This window comes from Trachypithecus francoisi, unplaced genomic scaffold (assembly GCF_009764315.1).
Source record: "Trachypithecus francoisi isolate TF-2019V2 unplaced genomic scaffold, Tfra_2.0 Lachesis_group21, whole genome shotgun sequence".
Lineage (NCBI taxonomy): Eukaryota > Metazoa > Chordata > Mammalia > Primates > Cercopithecidae > Trachypithecus > Trachypithecus francoisi.
Genome location: NW_022681467.1, coordinates 16,305,779 through 16,329,349, shown reverse-complemented (window position 1 = coordinate 16,329,349; position 23,571 = coordinate 16,305,779). Strand labels below are relative to the sequence as shown.

Here is a 23,571-nt window from a genome sequence, read left to right as displayed (position 1 = left end):
TCAGTCTCTGACCATTACCCAAAAGTCATCAAGGTCAAGGGCATTAATACTGTTTTCTCTATTGTTCCTGTCCAGAAAATAGGAATAATTCCCCAAATGTTACTATGAGCCCAAACGACTTTTACACTCTATAGTTCTATCTTCCTGTTACCTATTGTTATCATTTTTGCCAGTAGTGTTAATGATAATAAGGGAAGCCAGGCAAAAAATTCAAGGAATATGGTGGAGGCGATGAACTTCTGTTATCAGTTAGCTGCTACTAGGTAACAAACTGCCCCAAAACATAGTGTCTTAAAACAATAAATATTTATTTAGCTTGCAATTCTGCAGTTTGGCATTTGGGGATAAGCTTGGCTGGCAGTTCTTCTGGTCTCTGCGGGACTCCTCATGTGATTGTGGTCAGCTACAGCCCACTGGGTAGTTCAGCTTCTGGGAGTTGGCCAGCTATTGGCTGAGGATCCTTCTCTACAAAGTCTCTCATTCTCCAGCAGGGAGCCAAGGTTTGTTCTCATGACAAAGTCAGGAGTCCAAGAAAGAGATTGGAAGCATGCAAGTTATCTTGAGGGCTAAGCTTTTCACCTCTGACACGTCCTGTTGGCCAAAACAAGTCACGAGACCCTTCCAGATCCAAGAAACAGAGAAATATGCTCTGCCTCTTATTGAAAAATTATTCAGTCACATTGCAAAGAGTGTGCATACGGAGAGTGGTGAATAGTATGCCTGTCTTTGCAATCAATCTACTATAACCTCAAAGAGGTGTATGGAATTCTTCTCTCCTCTTTGACCTTAGACTCTTATGAAAACAAAAAGTTAAGGTGAACTCTCAGTGTGTCTTAGAGCGAGCACATGCCAATATTCTTCCCCTTTAGTGGTATTCAAAAGAAAAATCACGGGGCTCAGTGGTCCAGCAGCCCAAAGAAGGATTTGAGAACCACGAGCAGAGTGATTGTAGGTAGGGCTGAGGGTGGCTGCTGACAGCCTGTTGATAAGACTGACCTTAATCCTGAAACAACAAAACTAATCCCTCCTATTCAAAGCAACAGGGTTTCAGCCACAATATTAACCCCTAAATACCCAGAATTTGAAAGAAAACATTTCAAAATGTACAAATAAAACTGGATCCTCAATTAGCACTTGACAAATACCCTTATTCTGGACACTTCTGTGGTTTTTTTTTTTTCCTTTCTATCTTTTATTTGTTGCTATTTTGTGGGAATTTGCACTGAAATTTTGGGAGGAAAGGGGTCTTTCTTTTATTTTCCTTTCCTCTCCACCTTTTCTGTACAAAAATACAGTGTTCTCTTTACTAAGGGTACAAAAAGGACTGATTACTCAGGGTTGAAAAAGAAATTATGTGTGTCAGAGACAGCTTAAGTATACACAAGATGTATCCTGGGTGTCGGGGGGTGTAGGGGTGTGGGAGGTGGCTGCTATCTTCCGAGGAACTGTTGTACTTCTTTAAATGAACCGTGACAACCGCCAGTTTAGGAAAGATGAGGCAAGTGCTAATGGTGTGTGTTTTTAAACATCCAGAGGCTATGGAGATAGAAAGCCCTAGAGACCTAAATCTGTACTTTCATTTGTTATTAAAGGCAAAACTCCAAACCAGACCAAACAGACTCTCCAAGGGGCTAGAGCTTTTATACCGCTCCACTAAAAATTCACTTTGTTTTCCACACGGATTGATTTGACCATGACAACGGCCCATTTAAATTTCTACTCTCAGAGCTTTCACTTATATACATTAAATGCAAATTGCCTGCTCAGCGCTGAGAATTATTTGCTGTTCTTCAGTCAAGATATCTCTTCTAACTATCTCAACATAATTTGATTCCAAAGCAATGATTTCAAACCAAGAAGAAACTTTGGAGTACCTTGGAAGTGCTTTTCCCAAGTTAGGAGATGTTACAGGATGCTGCCTTAGAAAACAAAACCTGACATAGAGGAATAAGTCTAAGTAGTTTTTTGGCAGTGTGACTCCAGGGAGCAGGAATGAGAGATGAAAAAGTGAATGGTGAAAAAACTCATTGGAAAATCAATGGAGGCATGTGTTATAGAGTTAGCCAGCCAATGCTACAGCCACCTGCACGTTTGATTCTATGGGACAGCTGAGAAGCTTATGAAATGCATATTAGGACCATCTGCCTGGGACAAGAAAGGGAGCTGCATTTGCCCCTCAATTCCCAACTCCTTCTGGTCAAGGATTGCCACACTTTGTTTTCCACAACTATCGATTTGACTGTGACAATGGCCCATGTAAATTTCTACTCTCAGAACCTTCATTTATATACCTTAAAGATTACCACAGGTCAGGGTGTTTACTTCCCTGTTCTGGGTTGTGTGCATGGATGACAATGGGTTATTTATAAGGATGTCCTGCAGCAGAGGACTAGAGAAATTCCAGGGCAGAAGAGAGAGGTGGGGCTGCAGTGGGGACAATCAGCTCACACTTCTGTAAGTCTGGTTAGACCCTGTATGAAACTGATTGCCACTGCTGTGGGTGGAATAAGAGACGGCGACAAGAAAATTAGAAGATGTGTTTAAGAAGCATCTACTGTGGGAGGGAAATGAGGGAGAGACCACGCAAGCAGGGCACCTACTCAGGGCACTGCATCCCGTTGTTCAGGTTGCATACAGTAACAGCAGCTCCACATTCGCCTGTTCCATATATAGGGTTTCATTGGAGAGTTTGTTTGAAAGCACTTTCACTGTTAGAAGAGGCCAAAAAAAAAAAAAAAAAAAAGAGAGAGACAGAGAAAGAAATCTTTAAAAGTCTCTGTTCTAGAATAATTTAGAGGACAAACAGGATGAACTCAAGAGTAGAAGGAAAAGCTAAATATATAAATATTCTAAATATTGGTCGTGGATCTAAGGTTTTGGATGACAGATAAACATGAAGAAAGGTGTTTTTTGGTTGATGTTTGGTTTTGTTTCTTTTAATCCTAAAGACCCAGAGGCAATGAACCAGATAGTTTAGCATGAAGAGGGAGACAAGGAAAAGGAACACCAAAGAAAATAGAGTCAAGCAATTTTGACAAAACGGTAACACAGAAGAGAATGAGGAGAACTGACATTACTAGTTAAAAAGGAACAAGAGTTTGAGATCAATCTGGCCAACATGGTAAAAACCTGTCTCTACAAAAGATATAAAGCTTATCTGGGTGTTTTGGTGCATGCCTATAGTCCCAGCTCCTTAGGAGGCTGAGGCAGGAAGGAGAATCACTTGAACCCAGGAGGCAGAGGTTGCAGTGAGCCAAGATGGCACCACTGCACTCCAGCCTGGGCATCAGAGCAAGACTCTGTCTCAAAGAAAAAAAAAGTATTTAAAAAGGAACTACAGAAAAAAGTACAAAAAGAAGCTTTTAAATAACAATGGTTTCTGAAGGATTGGAGGACAGGGGCTGTTTACGAACTCAGTTCTCCCTTGCCTCTTCAGGCTATTTCTAGTTCGTCTTCCTGAAATAACCTGTTCCTTGGTTGCCCTCTCTTCCTTTATTCTCACAGCCATCACCAAGGTGCCCTTGAATACACCCTCCTACACCACAAAGCTGTTCTCATCCTGGGTCTCAGCTCATCCAACACTGCTCCAAAGTTCAGCAATCTTAAACTCCATATATGTCATTCTCTAACCAAAATAGTCATACCTCCACTCTCTTATGTTCTTTCTTATGTCTCTGCACTTGCCCTTCAAACTAATCTAAACTTCTAGTGTCTGTTTTTAAGTTTTCTCTCAATGAGCCCAATTTCCAATCCTGCCAAGAGCTCCAGTGTGTGACAGCCTCCACTCTTGGATGAACATCTTTCATGTTCTGCTCTTCAATCCTGGACTATAAATTCCAAACTCCGGATCAATAGAATTCTCTGCCTGACCCCTCCTTAGGCCTGGGGTCCTTGGGAACACAGGAAAATCCTGGACTGGTACCACGGAAAATGTATGATCCCATTGAAGTTCTCATGCCCAGCAAGTGGCAGTGTAAATTGGTATAACCACTTTAGAAAACCATTTGGCTGTAAGTACTAAAGCTGTATGCATACACTGACTTGGCAATTCTATTCTTAAGTATCTATTTAACAGAAATACAGTGGTCCTTTTGTATAGGCAAGGAATTAGTTCCAGGACCTCTGTTTCTACCCAAATCTGTGTACACTCAAGTCTTGAAGTCAGTCCTGTGAAACCTGAGTATAGAAAAATTCAGCCTTTTGTATCCTTGAGTTTTGCATCATATGAACACTGTATTTTCCATCCCCATTTGGTAGAAAATAATCCACATGTAAGTGAATCTGTGCAGTTCAAACCCAAGTTGTTCAAGGGTCAACTGTATATACCTTTGTTCATGCAAAGACAAGTACTAGAATGTTTGTAGCTCAAACTGGCATTTATCCACATGCCCGTCAACAATAGAATGAAGAAATAAATTTTGGCTGTTTTAACATAGAATACCTACAGTAATGAGAATAAGTAAACTACAATTACATGCTAAAGCAACATACATAAGTCTTATTAGCTCAATATAGAATGGAAGAAGCCAAATACAAAAGAGAGCATATAGTTTGATTTCATGTGTATAAAGTTCAGAAACAGGATAAATGAGTCCATAGTGTTAGAAGCTAGAATACTGGTAATCCTTGGGGGAAATAGTCAGTCACGAAAGACACAAGGGAAGCTTCTGCAGTGCTAGTAATATCCTGCTTCTTGATATAGGTGCTGGTTACATGGATGTGTTCAGTTAGTGAAAGTTTACTGATCTGTGTAATATGTTACAGGTGTACTTTTCTGTATGTATATCTCAACAAGGAAGTTCAAAATAGTTACCAAAATGACAAAAAAAAATATATAGTCTCCAACTTCATCTGGCTCTCCCTTCAGTTCCAGGGGACTTCCAAACACAAAAGAGCCCTTCCTACCCCACCCTTTTCCTTTCCTCTCTCATAGCACGACTTTTCATTGCACTTAAAAGAAAAAACAAGGTGCCGGGCGTGGTGGCTTACGCCTGTAATCCCAGCACTTTGGGAGGCCAAGGCAGACGGATCACCTGAGGTCGGGAGTTCAAGACGAGCCTGGCCAACATGGTGAAACCTGTCTCTACTAAAATACAAAAATTAGCTGGGCATGGTGGTGGATGCCTGTAATCCCAGCTACTCAGGGGCTGAGGCAGGAGAATCGCTTGAACCCAGGAGGCAGAGGTAGCAGTGGGCCAAGATCACACCACTGCACTCCAGCCTGGGCAACAGAGCCAGACTCTGAAAAAAAAAAATAAATAAATAAAATAAAAGATTTTAAAAAAAGAAAAAACAGAAGTTACCAGCAGGGGCATAGGTTACATAATTCCTCCCCAATGTGAAAAATGCTCCCTGGAGTAGTACAGCACCATGGTCTACAATCATAAGGCATAAACCACTTTCGTTTCCTGTCCCTCCAGTTTCAAAATGTCCCTTCCCATCTATGCTGTACTGCCTTCCTGTATCAGTAAGGCTCTTAGAATGACTGGGTAATGTAACAGGACTTTAATAACAGCAACTATTTATAAAGGTGTGGGCAGGCTTAGAGAAACCAAGGAGGATAGTGAAGTCCCTTGGGACTAGCAACAGTGGGGCCCTTCCCATCCCAAGTCCCAAAGAGGCAAGGAAAGGGAGCAGTTTCCCTGAATCTTTTTTCCATGGAGAGGACACCATCTGGCTGAAGCTGTAGCCTTTGGTGAAGGGATGGAGCCAACCTAAGGCAACATGGAGAGAGAAAACTGAAAATAAATACCAGTCTCCCTACACTCCTACCGTCTGATTTCTTGCCTTTGTGATGACTCCCAAGGGCCAAAGCCTACCAGAAGCTAGCAGATGGGAGTCAGTAATGAGGTCCACACAAATTGGCACTTCCAAGACCCAGAACATGGTGGAAAAGGGTAGAGTGTTGGTTTGGAGGAATGAGTGAGGGCTTCAAACACATTCCCTCTCCATAGGTATCTTTATCCAGTCACACTGACTCTACTGAGGCTGTTGTAGCTGCATGAAACAGTCTTACTAAATGTGCCTCAAGCAAAAGGAAGCTTGTGGTGAAGGTCACACAGAAGAACTGAAATTAGAGAGTCATGGAGTCTTCTCTTCCTCTTGCTTAACGGCAATGTGGTACTTCCACTTCTGTTTGTCTTTATATTCTCACTGCTTTGGCTACCTCATAATGTTGGCTAAAGAGAACCAACCATGTTTTCTCCATTTACTTTTTTCATCCCAACCTTTCAGCTTCTGCTTTCATTGCTTTCTCCTCATTCTTGAGGTGTTTTCTACTGAAATTCCCACAGAAAAGAATCCAGTTAGTTCCCCACTTAGGTTCACAACAGGCAACATCATAGGTTGCTGAGCAGCCTATGTTTGGATTGGCTGAGCTCAGTCATGTGCTCACCTTTGGTCCAAGGAGCTATTGATGGAGAAGTTGGTCATGTGACACAAAACATGGCTACCTAAGTAGCAGGAGCTGTAGTTGGGAGAATGGGCGCAGTGGGTGAGTACCTGTTGATGTCTACATAATCGTCTTAAATCACTAGTGTTTAAAATATTTCCTTTTTGGTTTAGATGCTCTTAAAACAGAGACTGAGCTACGTTCTTGGATTCAGGTAGTTTATTTAAGAGGTGATCTCAGGGAGCTGGAGTAAGAGATCTTTTAAGAAAGAAAGGCCACTGTAAGCATTGTTGTCAAGGTCACCACTCTGGGCAACGGGGCTCAATTCCATGGGACCTCTGAGAAGTGTACAGAATGCCTCTCAACTGGCACCCAAAAGATGGGTGGCAGGAGCATTTATTCATCAGCTCCCGTCCCTGTACCTAAAGGATTATTTCTAGAGGTACTAATTTCCCCCACACTGCCACGCTTGCATCTACGGGGTCAAGCAAACTCTCGTAGATGCCCATGGCATAGACGAAGCCCTGAGACAAAAAGGAAAACCCGAGGTACACACTAAAGGCAAGATGCTTCCTGATTGAAGTGAGTCAAAGCCTGTACAGAATTGTCTACTCATCTATGGCTAAAATTAGAGCTAAGGCCAAGAGACCATGGATAGTTCTAATATCATGCAGTAGTTGATAACCATTGTTGTTTTCATTTCTTGACTCTCAATTTTCCTGTCCATTCTCTACAATCTATCTTCCATCCTTCTTCACCTTTATGAAACCCTCACTCAGGTCACCGTAAAACTCATCATACTTTCTGGTCACAAAACAAACAAATAAAATATTTCAATCTTCAGCTACTCTAGTTTCCCTGGGATATTTGATATTGTTAACCTCAACTCAAAAAAAACTTTTTTGTCTGTTTTTGCAAAACCGCTTTCCCCTGGGTTTTCTCTGACTGCTTTTTGTCGATCTCCTTCGGTTTCTCTTCTTCTGCACATATTTTAGGTGTCTGCGTTTCCCTAAGATACTAAATTGGATTTGCTTCTCAAAGTATACAAACCCAACCTTGCCTGTAATAGCTTCAGCTACTACCTTTATGCAAATGATTCCCAAACCTAGATGCCTGCTGCAGGCTCCTCTTCTGAGGCCCAAAACCATATTTCTGCCTGCCTACTAAACACCTCCTTCTAGCTCACCCACAGGCACTTCAAACTCATCATGAACCACAATGACATGCTTACCACCGCCCCCTTCTAAACTTCTCTGCCTTGGGACTGAAGCCAGGAACCACCCCCTCATTAAATCAGTCACCATGCCTTGTCTATGCCACCTCCGAATATCTCCTCTGGCCCCTCTTTTCCCATGGCCATATCTGGGAGAGCACAGACTCAGTATGAGCCTACCCAGTTCCTGCTTGGGTCTCACCTCACCCTCTATACCACTCCCAGAGCATGGTTAAAAAACCATCAGTCCGATCATGTTGTGCCTCTTCAATCCTCCAATAGTTACCTTTAAGATGTGAAAATTCTAGCACTGCGTACGAAGCTATTCCTGATCCAGTGGCTGCCAAAAATTAGGACTCATCCATTACTATTGCTCTCCAATTTACTAAGATACTTGCAGCTATCTAAAAGGATGTGCTTCTCCCACCCCACTTTGGCAAATACCTGCTCATCTTTGGGACTTTATTCAGCCAACTGAAGTCTGCAACTTCCCAAGGCAGATTTAAACATTCCCATTTCAGTCTTCTCAGAGCACACTATACAATCTTCAAGTATAATATTTATTATATATTGCTTTGCACTTTTTTCCATTATATTTGTCTCTTTTATGACACTGTAAACTTGTCTCTGTTGCTAATGCTTCATAACAAGTAATCATGCAATCTCGGTGGACTACAACAATAAATACTAATGTCTCACACTTCTTCAGTATTTATCTGGGCTGGGCTCAGCTAAGCAGTTCTCATCTCTGCTGGAATCATTTATGCACCTATAGCTCAGCTGAGTCTCTGTCTAGGCTGGGCTGGGTTTGGGCAGCTTAGCTGGGATTTGCTCTGCTCCATTCATCTCTCATCCTTGAAGGCAGTGATTTTTGTCTCATTCCTAGTGTTGAATTGTTGAATCAAAGAGCCCCATGAGATAGCTAGTTAACACTGTATATATTAAACAGAAAATTCTAAGTTAAATTGTGTCCCCCACATTTTCCAAACTCTTCCCTCATCCATGCCTACGAAAGCAGAATACCCTCTCACTCATCTTCATAGATACTATTTTTTCACTATTTCATATAAGACTTCCATGTTTCTTGCAACCTCCCAGCAGAACATTCAAATACCAGGTGGTATTTTTACCCACAGGGTAACAATGACTTGTTTGCCTTGTGTGAAGCTATTTGAAAAAAAGACAGTTGGGTGGTTTAAAATATGCCTCCAAATTAGTCAACACTACCTTCAAAGGTGAGGCCAAATTCTCTTCCCCTCAAGTATGAGCTTAGTGACTCACTCCTATGGACTAGAATAAGGCAGAGGTGACAACGTGTAATCTCTGAGACTAGGTTATCAAAGGCCTTGTGGCTTCCTCCTTTCTTTCTCTTGGATCAGTTGCATTGGAAGAAGTCAGCTGTTATGTAAAGCAAGTACTCAAGCAACCCTCTAAGGAGGTCTGTGTGGCAAGGAACTGAGGCCTTCAGCCAATAGCCATGTGATCTGCTTTTAGGAAGCAGATCCTCCAGCCCCTTCTGAAGATGGCAGCCCCAACCAACATATTGACTGCAGTCTCATCAGAGACCCTGAGCCAAAACCACCCAGCTATGCCGTTCTTGCATCCTGATTCTCAGAAACTTTGTGAGATGACAAATGTTTGTTGTTTGGGGCTGCTAAGTTTGGGGATAATTTGTACGTAGCAATAGATGACTATTTCAGCCACTTTGTGGACAAGCTATTAAACCCTCCCCTAAAGCCCAGCTTTCACAATTACAACATTACAGTGGCTTCTGAACAGCACAAAGGGTAGAAAATAGACTGTCACCACCACCTCCTTGTTAGAATCCCTCTACCTGGTGTCTAAAAAAACAACAAAACAATTACCTACCTTCATTTGAGGCTAATAAAAAAAGTCAGATTTTAGGAGGGAATGTCAAAATTGACTGCAAATGTTGACCAGGATTTCTGTGTTGAGCAACTAATTTGTAGAGGAAGAATTGAAAAGACTCCAGATCATCCCTTTGACTGAAGCCCAATCTTTAATTTTCAAATTCTATGTTCAGCCACTACCTCGTCAGAGAAACCAGATTATTAGAACACTAACCTGACATCTAGTTTATTGAAATGTCACTTGGTCTGTGCTCTGCACCTTGGCCCTAAGAAATAAAACACTTCAGGCCAAATCCTGGTCTAGCCCGAGGGTGATAATGAGGGAAATCATGCGGCTCCTAAAAATAATGACAAAAGGGAGCAGCATCAGAGGTGGTGAGTCACTGTTGTTTGGGAGGCAGGAGAAGGAGAGCAGAGAGAGGAGGAGATTATAAAAAAAGCTGAGCAGAAAATAAACATGGGTGCTGCAGACATGAAACTGAAGGGAGCACCCCAGGCCCCTGGCCCCAAAAAGTTCTAGAGCAGGCCGAGCTGGAGGGCTGGACAATCAGGGAGAAAGCTGCTCACTCCTGGCTCAGCCTGGGGAGCTGCCACCTACCCATGTGTGGTGATTTTTCGGGTCCCCAGATCTCTGCTTCAACCACTGGACAGTAGCATCTACGTCCCCATCATGGCAGAAAACAAATACAGAAAAGACACTTTTACCTGGCATGATGCCAAGCCTGGGAGCTAGGAAAATGAATAGGGCCCTAGGGATTTAAAATTTAACAGGGAGATTGACCTAGGATGAGTCATATACAAAAGAATGGAGCAAAAGCAATGACAGAGGATCGCACAAGGAATTATGGGACACAGAGCAGGGCTGTCTATTCAGACCCAAGCCTGGAGGTGGTGAGAGGAGAAATCTGGGAGGCTAACTGGAGGAGGCAGCATATGAGCTACAGAGAATTATGCTGATGAAATATGTGTTGTGGGAGAGAGTGGGGGCCCCGAGTAATTCCAGGAAGAGGTAAATCACAACCGTATTAGATTCCTATGGCTGCTGTAACAAATTCCCACAAAGCAGGTGGCTTAAAATAAAAGACATTTAGTCTCTCACTGTTCTAGATGCCCGAAATCTGAAATGAAGCTGCTGATAGAGTCACACTTCCTAAAGAAGCTAGGGTCCAGGGGATAATCCATTCTTGCCTCTTCCCACTCAGGCAGCTGCCAGCAGTCCCTGACTTGTGGCCATACCATTCCAATCTCTGTCTCCCTCTTCCCCTCACCTCTTCTGTGTGTCAACTTTCCCACTGCCTCTGTCTTTTTTTGTTGTTGTCTTCTTTTGTTTTGAGACAGAGTCTCACTCTGTTTCCCAGGCTGGAGTGCAGTAGCGTGATCCCTCCCGGCTCATTGTAACATCTACCTCCCGGGTTCAAGCGATTCTCATGCCTCAGCCTCCCAAGTAGCTGGGATTACAGGTGCACACTACCACGTTCAGCTCATTTTTGTATTTTTAGTAGAGACTGGGTTTTGCCATGTTGACCAGGCTGGTCTTGAACTCCTGACCTCAATTGATCTGCCCACCTTAGCCTCCGAAAATGCTGAGATTAGTGCGGTGAGCCACTGTGTCTGGCACTTCGTCTATTTTATAAGCACATTAGGATTGCATTTACGGCCCAGATAATCCAAGAACATCTCTCCATCTCAAGATCATTTACAATACATCTTAAAGGACCCCCTTTTCTTGCGAAGTAACATTAACAATTTCCATGGATTGAGACCTGGTATCTTGTGGCGGCCATTATTCAGCACGCTAGAACAAGCTAACACACAGCCATGCAGATGCCCTGGTGAGCGTACATTTTGACATTTCTCAAGCTTAAGTAGAGGTGAGAGATGAGGTGGGCAGATTACCAGAACATAAAGAATCTTACAAACCAGGATGGGGAATTTGGACTTTACCTGGCGGGCAATAGAGCATCCTTAAAGATTTTAAGTGAGAGTAAAGGGGCCAGCCTCTCTTGACTGGAGATTCCCCTGGCTGGAGTGTGGGGTAGGGCAGGAGAGGGCGAACCCAGAAGCAGGACATTCGATCTTACACTGGGAGTTGTCTTTAGAAGACCACGAATAAAATACAGGTGTATGGCCCTGGAGGGAGAGAGGGTCAAGGACCTCCTTGGAGTCACCAGGTCAGATTTTGTCAGCAAGTGACATCATTGTGGGTTCTGGAACAGAGAGATTAAGGCCCTGAACGCACCTTACAAGTGTACAAATAGTGCCTAGAATATGTATGTGATACATGCTTGCCAAATAAAAGAGAAGCAAGAAAAGCACGTTTTACAGAGACTGTAAGAATCAGGGGGGAAATGGGGGAAAGTCAGGAGAGGTTCCCTGGCCTACAAGGTCCTCATGAAGGCACCTGTGCCAATGGGAGCCACTTCACCCTGGAGATGATGTCACCCCCACCCCCGAACAACCCACATTGGTGACTGATAGCAGGCCACTGAAGGCTGCGCCCTTGACTCATGGTGGCACAGCTCTGCTGCTGTTCTTGTTCCAGAGCTCCCTGTGGGGTCAGGCTGAGGCTACAACTGAGTCCATATCCTCATTTTTCTCCTGCCTCTGCCCTGTCTTTCTTTCCTCACCACATTTCAGATGTCTTCTGAGAGCGCTCCCTAAATAAATCACTTGCACAAGAACCTCCCATCTCAAGCTCTGCTCTAGGAAACCTGACCTAAAACGGCCTCCATTTATGGTAATGTGGCTCTTGGGACAGTCTCAGCTAAGAGATAGACAGCAAGCAGAGGCTCAAACCATTTGTCAACAAGTTCCAGGAAAACACTTAATTCTACACATGCTAAAGTGAGGGGAGAAGGTTTTATCAACAAATTTGATACTCAAGAAGTAGATTCCAAAAATCAGATGGTCTGCACTAAGTAGAGTGCTTATTTCCCCAGAACTGGCTTCTAATTAAAGACTATTCCTTTGGCACTTATATTACTCTTCTTTGTATTGAAAACTTATGCTTTTGTTACACATTTTGTTTTCACTGATTAAATTCTCAAGTCTTTATGGATGAGGCTTCACGTTGGGTTTCTTTATTTCCCCGTAATGCTTATCACAATAGCTGGCATTCAGAAAGGATTCGATACAGGCTCAAAGCTCACACCCTCTTGATTTTATAGACTTTACAGAGCATTTCACATACTCAAAGCATGGACCATGGACCGGTAGCGTCAGCATCCTTCAACTTGGTAGAAATGCAGAATTTCAGCCTCCACACCAGATCTACTAAGTGAGAATCTCTGAGGTGGAGCCCAGCAGTCTGTGTTGTAACAAGATCTCTGGGTAATTTTATGAGCAGTAAAGTTTGAAAACCACTGACATATATGATGCCTTTCAACTTGTTGGGAGATGAATTGATTGGAGAAAGGATAGCCAAAAAAATAGGACAGTAGCCAGGTGTGGTGGCTCACGCCTATAATCCCATTACTTTGGGAGACCAAGGAGGGCAGATCATGAGGTCAGGAGATCGAGACCATCCTGGCTAACACGGTGAAACCCTGTCTCTACTAAAAATACAAAAAATTAGCTGGAAGTGGTGGGACGTGCCTGTAGTCCCAGCTACTCAGGAGGCTGGGGCAGAAGAATCGCTGGAACCTGGGAGGCAGAGGTTGCAGTGAGCCGAGATTGCGCCACTGCACTACTGCCTGGGTGACAGAGCAAGACTCTGTCTCAAAAAAAAAAAAAAAAAAAAAAAAAGGACACCAACAGGAACAGAATCTACCCTCAACAAACATGTCTCCAACATGTCTCCTACCATGCACATGACATGGGTGTGTCAGTTTAGGCTTCAGGTGCCCCACCCCATTACTAGGACTCAGACCCCAAGTTCAACATTGATTGGATTGGACAAACTGTTTATCTCCTTCAGCTTCTGTTTTCTCATCACTGAATGAAAACTACCTTAGTACTTACTGATTCACAGTGGCTAAATAAATTATGATATAGCCATACAAAGGAATACAATGCAACCTTAAAAATAAGGTAGGCTTATATCCACTGTTACAAAAAGATGCTCAATTTCTATTTTTATATAATGCAAGATTCTGAGGGGTAAATTGCGTGTGTGTTGGGTGAAAAATAAAGGACTAAAAAAATTGTTTAAATAAGTTCTCATTACATATATACGTATATTATACATTATACACAAATACTGCAAATACATCACATATATGTGTGTTCCACATATACATTACATATGAGAGTGAAGTTAAAGGAACCATGCCACACATGGTGGCTCACGCCTATAGTCCCAGACTTTGGGAGGCTGAGGTGAGAGAAGCACTTGAGCCCTGGAGTTCAAGACCAGCCTGGGCAACATAGTGAGACCTCATCTCTACAAAAAAAATCAAAAAATTAGCCAGGCATGGTGGTGTGCACCTGTAGTTCTAGCTACTCAGGAGACTGAGGTGGGAGGATCACTTGAGCCCAGGAGGTTGAGGTTGCAGTGAGCTGTGATTGCACCACTGCACTCCAGTTTAAGTGACAGCGTCAAAAAAAAAAAAAAAAAAAGAAAAGAAAAGAAAGAAAAAGGAATCACTAACATATTCACACGAACACTTATTGCATGTATGTTATTTGTGTGAATGCATGTACAGATATAAGGGTTCTCCACTTTTAACCTCATATATGATACATTCGCAGAGCACTGACAATATGCTGAGCTCTGGGCAAGGTGCTGGGACTATCAGTGAAAGTAAGAAAATCACAATCTTGTTTAAGAGGAACTTACATTCTAACTAGGAAGGCAGCCAACAAAGAAGCAAATAAATAATAGGAGAATTACAGATTGTCATTAATGTTATGAAAGAAATCATCTAGATGGTGTGATTGCAACTTGGGGGGTTCATTAGGTAGAGGACAGAGAAGCTTTCCAGGAGGAGGTAATGTTTAAGCAAAGATTGAAGCAGGAAAATCAGTCAGTGATCAGCAGTGCTGGGGAAAGGGCACTCCAAGTGGAGGCAGCAGCATGGGCAAAGGCTCAGAGATGGGAGGGAAGTTACCTTGCTGAGGCAAAAAAGCAGGTCAGTGGAATAGGAGCCTAGGAAGAGGCTGGGGCAGTGTAGTGAGTTCGGCTAAGGAAGCACACCATGTGAGCCTTGAGAACTGCTAACGATTGGCTTTTGTTTTGTTTTGTTTTGTTTCGTTTTACAGAATCTTGCTCTGTTGCCCAGGCTGGAGTGCAGTGGCGTGATCTCGGCTCACTGAAACCTCCACCCCCCTGGGTTCAAGCAATTCTCCTGACTCAGCCTCCTGAGTAGCTGGCATTGGGGGCCCACCACCATGCCCGGCTAATTTTTGCATTTTTAGTAGAGATAGGGTTTCACCATTTTGGCCAATCTGGTCTTGAACTTTTGACCTCAAGTGATCTGCCCACCTCAGCCTCCCACAATGCCTCGATTACAAGCGTGAGCCACTGAGCCCGGCCTAAGTATTGGCTTTTATTCTAAGAGGAAGGAGAACCCAGCAAAGAGTTTATCCAGCAGACTGACACCATCTGATTTATGTTTCTAAAAGATTCCCAGGTTGCTGAGTGGGCAAAGTCTTGCAGGAAAGTGTGAAGGAAAAAAGACATTACAGAAACCCAGGTGAAATATGGCACAGCTGTCAGGGTGGCAGCCATGGAGTTAGAGTGAAGTGGGCAAGCTTGGGAATTACATGGGAGATAAAGTCAGAGTTGTTCTTTTTTTTTTTTTTTTTGAGAATCTTGCTCTGTCCCTCAAGCTGGAGTGCAGTGGCATGGTCTTGGCTCACTGCAACCTCCGCCTCCCAGATTCAAGCAATTCTTATGCCTCATCTTCTTGAGCAGCTGGATTTACAGGCACGCACCATGACCCCCGGCTAATTTGTGTAATTTTAGTAGAGACGGGGTTTCACCATGTTGCCCAGGTTGGTCTCGAACTCCTGGCCTCAAGTGATTTGCCTGCTTCAGCCTCCCAAAGTGCTGGGATTACAGGAGTGAGCCACGGTGCCCAGCCCTACAACCAGAATTTGACAATGAAATGGAAGGTAAAGTATTGGTCTCGGAGTCCTTTGGCTGTGAGTTGCTCTTAGACTGTTCTTACCTGGGACAAATGGAACAACTCAGCCCTGCCCCAATCCCTCTCATTCTCCAGCAGGATGGCCTGAGCACTTGCTCATGGCCGCAGCAGAGGAGCAAACTCCACCGCAAAAGAGCAAGCTTTTTCTCAAGCCTTTGCTTGAGTCACAGCTGCCGACATCCCATTGGCCAAGGCAAATCACACAGATGATATCAGAACCAAAGGGTAAGGAAATAGGCTCCACCTCTTGATGAGTGGAGCTGCAGAGGCTCCTGACTAAGCGCAAGGACACAGGAAGGGCTGAGGAATGAGGAGACAGTGCTTTTCAAAGAACTAGGAGCTCTCTACTAACAGCCAGGGGCAGGAGGCCACAGAGGGTAGCACAGTTGTGGAATGTTGAAAATGATAAGTATCTGTCACTGACACCAGTCAGTTTAGGATTTGTCAATAAAGTGATAAGTGCTAGGCCATGAAATGCCCCAGGGCCCTAGGATAAGCCAAAATTAGGGATTCTCTGCTCTTTGGATAGTTTGTGTTATCACAACAAAACAAACTGCAGGTGAGCCGAGAGTGACCTGCGAGTGCTTTCATTGTCCCTTGAGCTGCCCTCAAATGCAATGATAAGTGCTTCCCATTAATTAGTTACTTGGTGCCTCCCCTGGTTGGGATTTTTCTGGGCCCCAAGCTGGTATGCTGCCCCCGAGAAGACCATAAGAATTTCCCTAGAGAAACAAAATTCCTGCTACTGTCTCCACACAAACCATTCCTACAGTCAGGTGGGGGAGGGGGGTGATGTGGTCGTGCTGATAGTGCTGGTGATGATGTGTTTTCACTCTGTTTGGTTTTATGGGTCTGTTTGTTTTATGGGTCTGTTTGTTTATGGGTCTGTCTGTAGGGCCCTTGATGACATCAGTCATCATTTTTAACTTTATTTGGGACATGAAGGGATAAGTCTCTCCCTAATTTCTAGAAACATAAATAGCAAGGAAACAGAATATTAAACAAACAAGGGCTTTTAACAGAAGGTCTGCAGATGTTGCATGGTTCTCTCTATCACTGTAGATCTGTGGCCTGTCTCCGGGATGGGGCAAAAAGCCTTGGGGCACCTTACTCAAGAGCAGCAAACAAAAGTCAAGGTCTGGCAACCCCATCTGCTTCCCTCAAGAAGGAAATACTACAAAATAGTAATGTCACGGCCCCTGATAATGCAGTTTCCCACGGCTCTCTGACTTAACCAACATGTCCTTTTACACATAAACTTGGAATTGTGATGGAGGCGGGGTAGACAGCTGGACACACTGCCGATGTTGGCACGTGGTACAAATGAAAAGGTACCATCTGTGCTACTGCTGAAAGATGATGATGCATAGATGTGACTTTTTAAATGTTCCATCTGGATATAATTAAATTGCCTCCTTAAAATAAAAAAATCCATATTTGATATGTATCCTTTATTGTAATGATCTCCATATATCCTTCATTATTTGTATAGGATTCACTTCATGAAAAGTATGACATGAAATATTAAAACCTAAAAACAAAGGTCTCTGGGGAGATGATTGTGGTGTTACTGTTTCTCTGGCTGACTTGTTCTTGATTTTCTTATGACTTCAAAAACAATTACAATATGCAGAATTCCATAATATCATCCTGAAAAAATAGCCTGACTGGAAAACTGGATAGAGAGATAGAAAGAGAAAGTCTGTTATCTATGCATGGGAGGAAGACAGGACGTGAATTTGCCAGAATATCCGGTTGCCTACATTTCTAAACCAAGAAAAGCTGCAATTAATTTTCTTCCCTAAAAACCATGTTAGTTCCAAAGAACATACTGAGAATAATAATAAGGGTAATTATAATCAGAACTTGAATTCAGAGTGACTTGTTTCTGAAGCATTAAAAGCATAAGAGGGAACAAAATACACGGAGGGGACTCTTAACAGGCCTCTCTCCAGGTACAATTATAGATTTCAAATCTGTTGTTATCTTACCATGGCAACCTTCATACTTAATTTCACAAATATTGAACTTTTGTCATCCTATTTCTTTGGGGGAGTCCTTCAACTACTGCTTTCACTGAATTCATGTCATTGCCTTCAATACTTAACATTTCTCCAAGTACACACTGTGAGCTCACATGCCCAGACCAAAAACAACAGCAAAGACTAGGAAGAATTCGGCTGTGTCCTCGGCAAAAGCACTTAGATGTGTTCTTTTGGGCTGATGAGAACCAGCAACAGAACATAACTCCAAAGGTTGTCAAGTTTAAAAGCAAAACTTTGGTCTTCAATATTAATAAATAGTCATTAAGTATCTACTGTGTGTTGAAAGCTACAGGAAATACAAAGGTTAAAATAAGCCATATTGTTCCATCTCACGACATTTATAATATAGAAGGAGAATTAGATCCAAATCACTATAAATCAGTTCCCAGTGTGTGATATCCCCAAACCAGCAGCATCACCTGGGATCCTATGAGAAATGCAGATTCTCAGGCTCCACCCCATAGACTTTCTAAATCAAGGTCTCTGGGAGTGGGGCACAGCAATCTGTGCTTTCAAAATTCATCCAAGTGATTCTGGTACTCTCCAAATTTTGAGAATCACTGCTATGAAGCAATATAACACAAATGTCATAAGACAGACACAAAATGCTTGAAGTAAAGGGAAAACAACATCCATTTTGGAAAGAGGATGTCCTGGAATGACAATATTTCCATAAGCTTTGTGAGTTCACTAAGAAATTGAAATGTAGGAAGTAGAAGGAGTAAGAGAACATTCTGGATGAGTGAAACATGAGCCAAGCAGCAGAGTTAAGAAAGTAGAAGGCAAATGGAAGGGTCTAGACTGACTAGCATGTAAAGAGTCAGAGATCAAGGTCAGAAGATAGGTTGGCGTCTCAAGAGCCAGGCTGAGGAGGGAGTTATCTAGCTCAGTGGACAATCATATGTTATTCAGGTTTTCAATTTGAGGAGTAACAAGATTAGAGCAGGGCTCTTGGACTATTCATGTCAAAGTTTCCATAGAATAACCTGGAAAAGCGGAAGATACACAAGGGTGGGGGCACAACTCAGTTGACAGTTGCAATAGTTTGGGTAGGTAATAATGAAAGTCCCTGCTAGGGAGTTTGCAGGGGAAATACAAAAATGAGGAAAGTAATTGGAGATGCTTTGAAGGACTACATTAGTAGGGTTTAGTAACTGATTCAATATTAAAAGGGAAAGAATGGGAAAATCAACACCTTCATTAGCAACAAGAGATTAGCCATGTCATAAACCAAAGAAGAAGGAGATCAGGAAAAATTGGTTTTGGGGAGATTTGTTTAGGACACAGCTGATGGTCTGTGGTATGGTATATACCACAGCTAGAATATAGGCATAGAGTTTATAGTAATAATATCTGTAAAATTTGGCCACATAGGCTATGCCTGGTTCTGAGCTAGATACATGACCTGTGTGTATCTTGTAAACCTTATACTGACTTCACAAGCAAGGCATTACTATATTCTTTTTTTTTTTCTTTAAGAGACAAGGTCTTGCTCTGACTCCCCAGATGGAGTGCAGTGGCACAATCATAGCTCACTATAACCTCAAACTCCTGGGCTCAAGCAATTCACCCACCTCAGCCTCCTGAGTAGCTAGGACTATAGGCCTGTACTACCATGCCCAGCTAATCTTTTTATTTTTTGTAGAGATGAGGTCTCACTATGTTGCCCATACTGGTCTCTAATTGCTGGCCTCAAGTGATCTTTGCAACTCAGCCTCCCAAAATGCTAGGATTATAGGCACGAGCCAAAATACCCAGGCTGGTACCTATTTGTATTAGTTAAATTTGATTCTGTTGCATAAAATAAGAAGTTCAAAGGAAGAATGGCTTAAACACACAGGGCTTATTCTACTACATAAAAGAAATCAGGAGGTTGGCAAGTTTCTTCTAATGCCCTGCTTCAGCATCCTCCACTGGTGAATTTCACCCTCAAGGGTACTTCGTGATTCAAGATTGCTGCTAAAGTGCCAGCCATCAACGAGATGATAGCTGTGAATATGGGAATGGGGGCTTGTTGAGAAAAGGAGTATAAAAGAATAAGAGGTTGAAATAAAGAACCTTGGAGAATGAGCACAAGGAAGGGTCTGGAAAATGCACCGAAAAGAGACAAAGAGGAAACTTCCGGTAGCACGTCCACAAAAGGCAAGGAAACACAAAGTTTCAGAATGGAAAAAAAGGTTGGTAAGTGGTGTCTAATGGTAAAGTCCATGGCAACTGAAAAATACATGTTGGACTGAAGAATGTGAGGTCCTTAGTGACCTTTAAAGGAAGAGCATCATTTACATTTTCTATGGCAGTGGATCTCAGAGTTAAGGAAATGTTTGGTGGTGAAGTAGTGAAGCATTGATTCCTCTTCCATGAAGTTTTGTGATAGAGGGAAAGAAAGAAATGGTAGTAAGGCTTAAGTTTAGCAGTATTGAGGTAATGTTTTCATAGATTAGAAAACCTGAGTACAATTTCCCTTTATGATGTCAAGTCTCTCATGAGACTAGATTTAAATCACTTGAGTGTATGGGCTGGGACAGCCAAGTGCATCTTCCATGATGAGCAGTTCCAATCCAGTATCTCCCAGGGAAAGTGAACCAAGTGTTGGCTGATACTATATCATAATAAAGGGCTGACATTACACTTTTTGAAGGCTGTCTGGTAAGCTTAATTAATTCATTTTTGTTTTTCCCTCCCAAGGCTAGATGGAAACTCATCCAACTCTGGCGTGGGTTCTTGAAGAAAAATTATATTGCAAAAGTGAGGATGTTTCATGGCCTTCTGCACTCCCCCAAGGGCAGCAAAGGCTCTCTGGGTGCTTTGCAAAGCTTCAGAATCTGAAATGTCAGGGCCGTGGATCCATTTCAGAAAAAATAAATATCAGATTACAATACATTGTTTTTGCAGCTGACTGAGGCTTTGGTGTAGCGGATATTTCATTCTGCAGTTGCAAATTGAGAGAGAAGTTGCTGGCAGGGCAAAGTATGGTGTTTGCATCATTTCTTTATGAAGCCATTTTCTCCCCTCAAGCGGTGCATTCCCAGAGGATTTTTTTTCCCCCTCCACAAATGCCTGGTGTTTTTGCAGTGCTCAGCATGCATGACTTGCTTTGAAAGCTGTTAAAAATAAAGACAGATAGTTGGACCAGTTCTCTTGGTACCTTTCATTCTTTTCTCTATAAATTTTTGCCCCCTCCCTCCCACCCTCTGCTTTAGGTCCCTCCCTGGAAACCCTTGTACTATAAAATTATGATAGAATGGCAGATACTGAAACCATAGCATGCCTTGCATTTCTAATTTTCTAACCTGAAACTAGTGAGCCATAACACCCTGGAAGCTTAAAGCTGCCGGAGGCAAATCCAACTCTTCTGACTTTAAAATAGCAACACATCTTTTACCATTTTAGCTATTTTGAGGTAGATTTTCATACACATGCATGCTGATTGAAATTAAATGCATTTTATTTTTATCCTTTTTTTTCATTCTGGGGAGATAGCAGACTTGGGGGCACTTGTTTTCTACCTCTTAGAGAATAAATTTGAATACCTAAAGTAGGTATTAAGCTACCTAACAGTAAGTTTTCTACATATATCGATGAAAACCAGTCCAGAAATAGACCCACGCAAATATAGTCAGCTTATCTTTGACAAAGATTCAAAGACAATTCAGTGGAGAAAGGATCTTCAACAAATGGTCCTAGGACCTAGATAAGGACATTGCACCTTTCACAAAAATTAACTCAAAATGGATCGTAGACCTAAACGTAAAGTGTAAAACTATAAAAATTCTACAAGAAAACCTAGGAGAAAATCTATATGATGTGGATTAGGAGATGAGTTTTTAGATATAATGCCAAAAGCACAATCTATGAGATAAAAAAAAGTTATGTCAGATTTTGTTAAAATTAAAAACTTAGCTGCAAAGACACTGTTAAAAAAATGAAAGAATGGAAGAAAATAATTGCAAACATTTATCTGACAAAGGATGTATATCCAAAATATAACAAATCCCTAAATTCCTAATTCCTAAATTCCTAAAACTCAATAATAAGAAAAAAATTGAACACTGTAAAGATTGGAGAAGCCGTTTGGATTGTGAGAGGTTCTCGCTCTCAGAAGATTCTTCAAGCAATCACTATGTCAACCAACAGAGATGTTTTTCTTTCTTCATATAATGAAGATCAGGAATCCAAACCTATTTGAAAAGCTGAAGATACACCATTAATCCCCACTGGAATAGCAGGTTTTGCAGCAATTGTTGCATATGGATTAACAAATTAAAGATCAGGGGAAATATTAAAACGTTCCTTCACCTGATCCACATGTGGCAACCCAAGGCTTTGTTGTGCGAGCAATAACTCTTGGTATGGGCTATTCCCTATATTGGGAATTCTGGGCAAAACTTAAGCCTTAGAAGAAGAAGAGATGCTGTTTTGGTCTTGTTGGAGGAGCTTGCATTAGTTACACATTTCATTCTTGAGGTTACATGTTTATGTTGAAAATAAATTGAATGTATTCAGACAATAACATGATATTTTGAACATTGGCTGCCTTTCTTGCAGGCTTGATTTGCTTGCTGACGAACGTACCCATGACTGCTTCACTAACTAGGTCACTCAGGAGAGTCAAGTTAACACAAAAGAAACATGTCACCTAAATGGACTTGATGATGCTAAAATGTCCACCTTTTAAAAATGTTAAGATGAAATCAGTTCTAAAGAAGACAGTAGGCCAACCTTGAAGTACTCCCTGTTTGCTGCAGATTTTTGCATGCTTTAATGTTATGTAGGAGTCCTATTTATCCTGCTTAACTCTTTTTTGCCTGTCTTGTGGACTGGTTGGCTCTTTTGGAACTCTTTAAAAAAAGTGCATGGAGTATAACTTCTAAAGCCTCCCACAACGGAAATTGTATGTGTGTGTGTTGAAACCAAACCTAGGCTGAGCAAAGTGGCTCACACCTGTAATCTCAGCACTTTGGGAGGCTGAGGTAGGCGGATCACTTGAGGCCAGGAGTTCGAGACCAGCCTGGCCAACATGGCGAGACCCTGTCTCTACTAAAATTACAAATACTAGCCAGATGTGATGCCGCACACCTATAATCCCAGCTACTCGGGATATTAAGGCACGAAAATCGCTTGAACCCATGAGGAGGAGGTTGCAGTGAGCTGAGATCATGCCACTGCAGTCCAGCCTGGGTGACAGAGTGAGACTTTGTCTCAAATAAATAAATAAAAAATAAACGAAATCTAGAAAGCTTACAGCAGAGCTACACGGTAGTGGTATTTATTTCAGAATCACAATTCTTGTGTTGTTTGTTTGTTTCTTTGTTTGTTTTTGAGACTGAGTTTTGCTCGTTGCTTAGGCTGGAGTGCAGTGGCATGATCTCAGCTAAATGCAACCTCCACCTCCCAGATTCAAGTGATTCTCCTGCCTCCCCAGTAGCTAGGATTACAGGCATGTGCCACCATGCCCGACTAATTTTGTATTTTTAGTAGGGGCAGAGTTTCACCATGTTGGTCAGGCTGGTCTTGAACTCCTGAACTCAGGTGATCCACCTGGCTCAGCCTCCCAAAGTGCTGGGATTACAGGCATGAGCTACCATGTCTGGCCTCAAAATCACAATTCTAAACATAAGAATAGCTTAATTATGGATTCCAGTTTAGCTCTTAAATATTACAGAATTGTATTTCTGCTGCTATTATATTAGAATAATTTTTAAATGTCATCTTGAAAGAGAAATATGTATTTTAAGCACTAATGCAAAGATAAATGAAGAACACTTTAAATATGTGCATTATGTTTATTTTCTCCATAAGAATCATAAACATTAAACTAAACAAATTACCTATAATGATAATTTAGACATACACAGGGAGGAAAGGGCCATCTCCAAGCCAAGGAGAGAGGCCTCAGAAGAAACCAACCTGCCAACAACTTGATCTTATGCTTCCAAGCCTCCAGAATTGTGAGAAAATTAATTTC

General features: G+C 42.2%; 1 pseudogene; it reads left to right on the top strand.

The window, feature by feature from the left end:
- Positions 1-21,708: 21,708 nt before the first annotated feature.
- Positions 21,709-22,003, top strand: LOC117068285 (annotated as a pseudogene).
- Positions 22,004-23,571: the final 1,568 nt, after the last annotated feature.